Here is a 9,307-nt window from a genome sequence, read left to right on the forward strand (position 1 = left end):
AAGGAAGGAAAAACACCCTACTAATGGGGACCTAAGCCACCTGTCAGTGGCTGAATTCTTCATGTATTTGTTCTCAAGGACACTTCATTTAAAGACAGATTCTGAGGAGGCCAAAGACCAGCTGTTCTTCTAGCAAAGGCAGCACATTACAGTTAGGTTAAATATTCAACTGAGAGAACCTGAGTTAAATATTAAGGTAATGCTTACCTACAGAAATACGAGGTCTTGACCACACTGGGAAAGTTGGTATACCGTCCACAGAGACAGTCATTCTGATGGAACTGTGTCACCTGAATGATCCTCGTGAAAGAGGGCAGGTCCTCCACCACTCCTAGTATTAAAATGTGTTCATTAGATAATAGACACAGAAAAGACAGGTCTCTCCACCCCTTCTACACCCTGGGATCCCTGTTGGCTTCATCATGCCGTAAAGATTTCCCAGCAGGATTCCTGTCAGGGACTCCAGAGTCACAGGCAGAGAGGATCCAGCTGGGAGAAAACAGAGACAGAGGGAAAAGTCCTCACACACTCCAGCGGAAACACCCATGTGTCACCTTGATTGTAACATTCTGACATGGGGTTGGTCAGAAAGCATTGCCATAAGCTTATAAGATATTTACAGATATTCTCAGCATTTCTCTTAGAAACTGGACCGACCCTCTCATCAGCCTCATGCTGCCCTGAGTAGACCTGTCTGCCCAGCAGGGACGGGGCCATTGGGTAAGTGGGGAAAAGCTTGGGCTATGGAGCCAGATTGCCTCAGTTTGAATCCTTTGCTCTACCATTTACTAGCTGTGTCTTCTCGGGCAAGGTACTTAGCCTCTCTGTGCCTCAGTTTCCCCATCTGTACAATTAGGATGAAAATAGTACTTGTTTCATAGGGTTGGTTTAAGGATTAGATGAATATATGTAAAGTTCTTAATACAGTGCCTTGCACATGGTAAGCATTCAATAAATGTCCACTAGCATCATCATTATTACACATTTACATTTACTAAGAAAATACTGTTTGATATGCATTCTGTAACAATCCTCACAGCAGCCCCATGAGATAGTCACTACAAGTAAATCAGGGAGCACCTCAAGGTCACAGGTAAGTGACAGAGCTAGTATTTGAATCCATCTACTCTAGATGCTTTGTATGTGTGAGATTTTTGTGCAAGACAAAGCAATGCATCTTTTTCTTTTTCTTTTTTTTTCTGGTGAAAAATGTACCCATATGAAAATTTCAAACGGAATAAGAGTGTATATAATGAAAATAAGCCTCCTTTCACTCCAGTTCTTTCCTGCAATATTCAACATCTTTGAACACTTTATTGTATACCCTCCCAAAATTTTTCTATACACATTCAAGTATATATTTTTCCTTTTCCCACAGACTGGAAGCATACTACACACATTCCTCTACTGTTTGCTTTTTCATTTAGTAATGAATGCTCCATTGCAGAACATTCTGACCCACCCATTCTCTTTAATGGTTCCATAGCATTCCAGTTTATGAATGAACCATAAAACATTGTTAGTCCCCCTACTGATGGACTATTAGGCTGTTTCTACCACTTGCTATGACAAACAAAATCTGCAGTGAAAATCGTTTTACAATGTATCTTCAGTACACCTGGAAGTGTATCTAAGGGTTATAGTCCTAGACAAATGGAGGTGCACTTTTGTTTTTAAATGTTGCCAATTGGCTTTCCAAAAGGGCTGCCTTGATTTTCACTTCACCAAGCAGGTATGAGTTTTAGCACCTACCTTTGCAAACAAGGAAACAAAGCATTCATAAAGTAAATTCAGAGACATGCTTAAAACAGCAACCACAAATGCAGGCACCTTCCAGTTGACTTTCAACAAGGAAGGAAAAAAGTCGCTAGAAATGTGGAGGCAGATGTAATGTAACATCAGCCCCAAGGTGTGAACTCCTCCAGGAACTGGGTTTATTTGCACAGTCCTTATTTAGATGGCAGCCTAAGATCCCAAGGAGTTCCTGCAGCAGAGTCTAGGCTAACCCTGGGACTCGATCCAGGACAGGAGCAGAGTGGAAACACTTTGACGGTCAGCAGGTTTATATCGGGACACCAGTGCCTATGCACGGTAGTTCTGTTTTTTAATTATTAGTTTCTTAAAAAGTAAAACTCCAGGGACTTCCCTGGTGGCGCAGTGGTTAAGAATCTGCCTTCCAATGCAGGGAACGGGGGTTCAGTCCCTGGTCAGGGAGCTAGATTCCACATGCACGCCGCAACTACGGAGCCCGAGAGCCACAACTAAGACCCGGTGCAACCAAAAAAAAAGTAAAACTCGACATCTATAAAGCCTTTAAGATGATTTACAGAATTAAATCATAAAACACTGAACAGTTTTAAAATTAAAAAAAGAAAGAAAGAAGAAAAAGCAAATTGCTAGATAAGTAAATTCACCAAGCTCCCAGGGTCCTGAGTTGTGAATCCTAAGTTTCTTTCTAAGCTTCCTGATAGGGCAAAGCAGTCAGCGTTTTACAGTCTGTTTTCATTCAGTTTGGAGATAACAAAAGTTTAAAAATTCCCCTTCTATGCTCAAAGAGCTAAAGAACTGATTTTGCAAACCTAATGTGTGAGCACAACTGCCTCGCAAATCACAGCGCTGACCACGTAGAACGAAGTATGACGACTGTCTTTAAAACCATCCCCCTTTTACTTAAGTGGTTTGAGTGATTTTTTGGTTCTTGGCAAACAAATGGCCCCAGAATAAGACAGAGTTAACTGACATCCTTGTTGAGCCTGATATCCTTTGAGTTCAATCCAAGAATGTGTCCTTCCTTCTAGGAAGTAAGCAATATTTCAGCAGGTCTTTTTTTTCTCCCCCCCACCTCTTTTCTTTTCAAGCAGACCTCCTGACAAATAAGAGGTCCTCCTTTTCCTGTTCAGACAGGCCTACATCAGAGCGTGTGACTGCTGAGACCTATTTGTCTATGAGCAGGAAATCTTCATTTCCCAAACACATCCCTTTGTCACGCTAAAGGCTGCAACCATTTCAGCCCAGCAGTCTCAGCGGGAAGACACTGCTGTCCCTTGGGGCTGTCACCACCCAACACTGGTGTCTGTGCTGTGACCCAGAGGGCAGTTTCAGCTGCACTTAGGCAAACAGTCCTGTGCCTTTTAACACACGTCAGGACAGTAGATTCTTCCTCCGTGTGGGGATGCGTATAGAGGACTTCACACAGCAGTTAGGGTCCGGAGGTCTGGTTAATAGTTCAGCCCCAGACCTGAAAAGATGGCTTTGAAGTTGAATTTATTTAGCCCTCCCCCCACCACCCACACGCGGATTCTGACTCAGTAGGTCTGCTCTGAGAGCCAATTTGTGTTTCTAACAAATTCACCAGGGGAGTCTACTGCCAGAGTCCACAGGCACGTCCCACAGCTTTCATCCTGGGAAGAAATCTGCACAGCAAATCAATTACATCAGGATGGGGGAGGCAGGAAGGGCCAAAGGCATCTGTGTGTGGGTGCAGCCAAGGCTGAGAACCTCCACTGTAGAGGCATCTTTAGCAAAAGGAATGGGTTGATCAAAGGCATGGAGGAGAGACGGAGCAGTGACGTAGGGGTCAATCGCCAAAGTACATAGGTATAGCTAGAATGACAGGTGCTTCGTGGGGGATGTACTTTAACTCATATGCCAAGGCAAGGACAAATAAGAATTCGTGTGCTAGGCACACACACAAATTCTATCATTACCTAAATCATGACTAGGAATCTTATGACCCACTTGCTAGTGGAGCACAATTTCTCCATTTGTATCTAAGGGGACTTAGTCTGGGGCATAAGTGAGCATGTCTGATGAGCATGAGGCTTCCCATGGAGGTTAAACATCTCTGTCAGTCTGGCTCTCATTCTGAGAATTAGAACCCAGAAAGTTCAACGTCAGACAGAGTATTTATATGAAGTGACTAGCTTGCATCAGTTTATTTTCCAAAATATACTTTGCAATAAAAGGTGACTCAATTACTACACACCTGAGAGTTTTCAACAGTCACCTAGCACAGACAATCACATATTGTAAGGAATCACTTAAGATGACAGTTTTCTCATCTATCACAATTTTAGTTCATTGATTGAGACTATTATAACAAAAATACCACAGACTGGGTGGCTTAAGCAACATTTATTTCTCACAGTTCTGAATGCTGGCAAGTTGAAGATCAAGGCACTGGTAGATTTAGTGTCTGGTGAGGGTCTGCTCCCTAGTTCATAGACGGTTAAGGGAGCTCTCTAGTGTCTCTTTTATAAGGGCACTGATCCCATTCATGAGGGCCCCACCCTCATGATCTAATCACCCCCCAAACACTCCATCTCCAAATACATTGGCAATTAGGCGTCGGCATAAGAATTGGTGGTCAACACAAATATTCAGTCTATAGCAGCCACTTTCCTGCTTTCCAATAACTCCAGAATCTTGAGAATATTGGTCATGTGTACTCAATTATTTACATAGTAATCAGTGCTATTCTCCCACAGGGGCTTAAAGCCTGAGAGTTCATATCCTACACAACAAAAAGACAGTGCCAGTTTGTGTCACAAAAATATCCTCAAGCTTTGGTCTGTGATCAGACTCCTTATTTTAATCAACCTTCACTACAATGAACTTCCTGTACAGTCATATTTTAGACTCTCTCTGGATATTTTATATAAGAAAGAGATTTGAACTATAAGGATGAAACCACAGATACTGAACTCTCCAGGACAATTTAGATGTTAGAGATTTTGTATTTAGATGTTGATATCGATGGATATACAAATCAGAAAAAAAAATAGTCCTTTGTCAGACTAAGGGCCTCATACTTGGTTCCAAAGCATACTGTTCCCCATTTCATCAAATTACTGCTCCCCGCTTCTCCCTCACCCAGAAATCTATGCAGATTTTTCTACAGACGATCATTTGCAAATCTAACTGACTTCCAGAGTCATCCTCCCTACTTTTAAAAGAGCTCTCAAGCCTGTTGGTCATGCAGACGTATGTATATAGAAATATCAGAGATTGTGTGGGCTTTCCATGGCCCTGGAAACTCAATTATTTTGAGTTATCCTTTCTGTTTTCCCTCCTCCACATTCCATCCCCTACCTGAGGAAGTCCCAAGTAACTGCCTCCAGGATTTCTACTAATTCTCAGGTAAGAGCTTAACGTCTGTGCTCTTTTTAGGTCTTTGGGTTCCTGCTACATGATGTTTATATTCTGTATCATGTTGAATTGGCCTCAGACTCAGTCCCTTTTCTATACACACACCCACACCCACACAAATCTCACAGCATGATATGGTTCTTAGGGTCTGGCAGGGGACTTCCCTGGTGGTCCAGTGGGTAAGACTCCACACTCCCAATGCAGGGGGCCCGGGTTCGATCCCTGGTTGGGGAACTAGATCCCGCATGCGTGCCACAACAAAGAGTCCGCATGCCGCAACTAAGACTCGGCGCAGCCAAAATAAATAAATTTAATTTAATTTAATAAATTAATTTTTTTAAAAAAGGTCCAGCAGGATTCTGAGTGCATCCTTCAGCCACCCCTCCTCCATGGAGCACCTGGGACCAGCTTCACTGCACTGACTTTCCGTAGCTCCCCATCTTGCTCACCTCCCTCCCTCCCTCAGGCAAAATATTGAAGTGTCTCTCCCTGGCCACAAATGGGACAATTTGAGCATCAATAAGAAAATAACTGCAATAGATTAAAACGCATCAAATATGTAAAATCCAGGAGTTCATCATGATACTTGACACTTCAAGCTCTCAGCCCAGCACTCACAAAGTCTTTGCAGTGACGGAAGTGTCTGTGTCTGACTGGAGCATCCTTCCTGCAGATTTCCACGGCATTGGTTTCTCTGTCCTCCCAGGTATCCTCCTAAGTGGGCCCTTTCCTATCACCCTATTTAAAATCGCACACCCCCACGTCCACCCGACCTGCAGGCACCTCTCTCTCTTCCCTCCTTGTTTTTCTCCACCTCTTCTCACCATCCAACCTACAATAGACAATCAACAAAATACATAAATAAAAGGTCCTCTTCCCTTCTCCCAACTAGAAAGTAAACCTGAAGAGGGTAGGGATTTTTCTCTTCTGGTCTGTTTTAATCATTTTGATATTTCCAGCACCAGAACAATGTCTGGTGTATAAGAGGCACTCAGTCAATATTAGTCGAATGGATGAATGACAGTTGAAGTTATTTCTCACCTCTTCTGTTAATAATCCCTCACTATTCTCATTTCTTCTATAAAAAGTTGTTGCAGTTGTTTGTGTTTTCCTGTTAGGTTAAATATAGAGGAATTAAAGTCAAAAGGGCCTGGGGCAACTCAGGATGGAGTGAGCATATTTACTGCAGGAGGCAAGTAAGGTAAAATCGCTAATTCAGAGTAAAAGATGCTGATGAAAACGTAAGCCTGTCCCCTAATACTCTCGGAAATATTGGGCAGGGGCAGGGGTGGATGCTAAACTCCCACCATAGGATGAGACGGGAGCTATAGTGCTTTGGGAAAGTTTTTTTTTTTTTTTTTTTAAGATGACTGCACACAGGAAGCAGAAATATTTGGAGTTTGAGGTTACACAAAAAGGGGGACACACCCCAGTAACTCAGAGCTGGCACACTGAGAATTCACAGGATGAGAGAAATATCACAAAGCAAAAAGCAAACTTGTCCATGAAGCCAAAATGTCACTAAGTGCTCTGTGGAGCAATCTGCCTGAAATCCGCCTCCATTCACACATGAAGACACTGAGGTGCACAATCTCAGGTGTCTTGGGCAAGTTCACAGCCAAGCCCATGACACGTGGCTGAACTGGATTTCAACTACAGCTTTGTACCCATCGACTGTGTGCCTAGAGGCCCGCCAGGATTGACTCATATACTGTGTATGTATAACCCTAACTTTCCTGTCGAGTTCATGACTAAATGTCAGTAAGATTGAAGCAGCAGGCGGAGCAGAATCCAATACCGCTGAAGAGCTGTCTTGTCTGGGAGATCATTCAGCCCAGAACTCGAATCCCAGCTCCGTCAGGTCCCAGCTCCACGCCTTGGATAAGCTCATCCAGCCTCAGTTTTCTTGTCGTCAAAGACATAGGACGATACCCATTTTACCTACTTCATTGACTATTGTGAGGATTCAGTGGGATGACGTTTCATAGGAAACCTTCAGCAGAGTCCTGGCACATGGTTAGCATTCAATAATTGGTACCGTAACATTTTTGCAATAGCAGACGTTTTGAATTTTTGTTTCTTGCACAAAGGCTTGAAATTGGTTTAGTTACAACATCTTAGATTAGCTATTAAATCTAACAGCTTTTTAACCAGTTGGACAGGTTACTTCATGTTGTTGTTCATTTTTTCTGCATTAGTCATGAAGACTGGATGCCAGAGCACTCTTTTACCCTCCAACATTTCTCAATGTATAATCTCAAACTTGCAGCCAAATTGAAAGACTTTGACAGTGGTCACCCCCACATATACCCACTGCCCAGCTCCTACCATTAACATCTTCCTGGACTGGCGGTATCACCCATTTATCCATTACTCATCCCTCTCCCAGCTGGCCATCTCTATTTTTTTATGCATTTCAAAGTAAGTTTCAGACGTTTACATCTGAATACTTCAGCATCCCTGTCTCTAATTAGAGTTTAATGTTTGTTTACTTTTTTTTTTTTTTTTTTTTTGTGGTACGCAGGCCTCTCCCTGTTGTGGCCTCTCCCATTGCGGAGCACAGGCTCCGGACATGCAGGCTCAGCGGCCATGGCTCACGGGCCCAGCCGCTCCATGGCATATGGGATCTTTCCTGTATTAGCCAACTACTTATACCCACAAGGATGACAGAAAAGGAAAAAGGGAAAGAAAGGGCAGTCCATGGTTCCTCCTCCCTCCAGCCCCTCTGTACTCTGAGCTGAGAGAATGTTGGAGAACGTTGGTAGGATGTGAGCAGTTAAGTGAAAAAACAAGTAAACAAGAATTTACTTTTATGTACTGTTTCCACTGTTCTAGTAAGAACAAAACGTACATGTAGGAACAAGCTACGAAATAAAAAGTGTGTAATTTGGGTGATTTTGTATATGTTACATGCTGTTATATTTAAAACTGGCATTGCACAATATAAAGATGGATGGTAAAAATTCATGCTATTAATTTAAAATGGTAGTTTTTCTTTCCTGAAAACACTAAATAATAGAAAACACCATGACAAGTTGACAGAAAGGAGAAAGCTTTACATTTTAGTACCTTTAATGGTACATTTTTTCCTGTTTTTTGAAGTGGTCCTACATGTGTATTTTGCACCAGGCCCTGCAAATTACAGAGCCAGCCCTGAATTTGAATTATGGAGCCTAGACACCTGTATTTGAAAGTCTCCTGCTGAGACATTCTGAAGCAGCCAGAATCTAGAAGCTGGGTGCTATTTCAGAAGCTTCCCAGGCTCCCTTCCCACCACCCACCCTGCCCCTCTCCCCTTTGGCCAATAGAGTACTGAACACAAAGTTTCTCTGAACACAAAATTTATCAGCCTTACATAGCTGTGGCTCCCTCATATGAGACTTAAACTATTCTTCAGATGTCCTCAGTGTTAAGCATACAGCTACTCTGAAAAGACTGCTGAGTTTCTTTTGTTGTTGTTTGTTTGTTTTTTTGCGGTACGCGAGCTTCTCACTGTTGTGGCCTCCCCCATTGCGGAGCACAGGCTCCGGACGCGCAGGCTCAGCGGCCATGGCTCACGGGCCCAGCCGCTCCGCGGCACGTGGGATCCTCCTGAACCGGGGCACGAACCCATGTCCCCTGCATCGGCAGGCTGACTCTCAACCACTGCGCCACCAGGGAAGCCCAAGACTGCTTCGTTTTAAACACACTACATCTTGACTTCAGAGGCTACACATTTTTATTCCTTGGAGTCGTAAGGTTCTTTCCTATCCAGTTTCTAAATGCCCCTCTGATTTCTAAGTTTACAAGTATAGTCATTTGCCTAATCAACTCCAGGTTTTCTTGGAGCTCTGTCCTCAAGAAATCTCATGGGCCCTTGAGCTGCTCCCCTGTTCTGTCTCCAGTGAAGGCCAACACACCTGGTCCTGGCAGGACCAGCTGGCACTCAGCAGCCACGAGGCCACAGGTCCCCCTCTCCCGCCTCCGTCTCCTTCTCCTGGAAACAGCTCATCTTTCCCCGCTTCCCCATCCCCTCCCCCCAACCCTGAATCCTCTTCATCAATTCCCATTCCTTCTACCCGAAGCAAAACACTTGGGACTCTCCAATTTGTGTGTCTGTGTGTGTGGCCATGCCACACGGCTTGTGGGATCTTAGTTCCCTGACCAGGGATGGAACCCA

The sequence above is a fragment of the Mesoplodon densirostris genome, chromosome 15, assembly GCF_025265405.1.
Source record: "Mesoplodon densirostris isolate mMesDen1 chromosome 15, mMesDen1 primary haplotype, whole genome shotgun sequence".
Classification (NCBI taxonomy): Eukaryota; Metazoa; Chordata; class Mammalia; order Artiodactyla; family Ziphiidae; genus Mesoplodon; species Mesoplodon densirostris.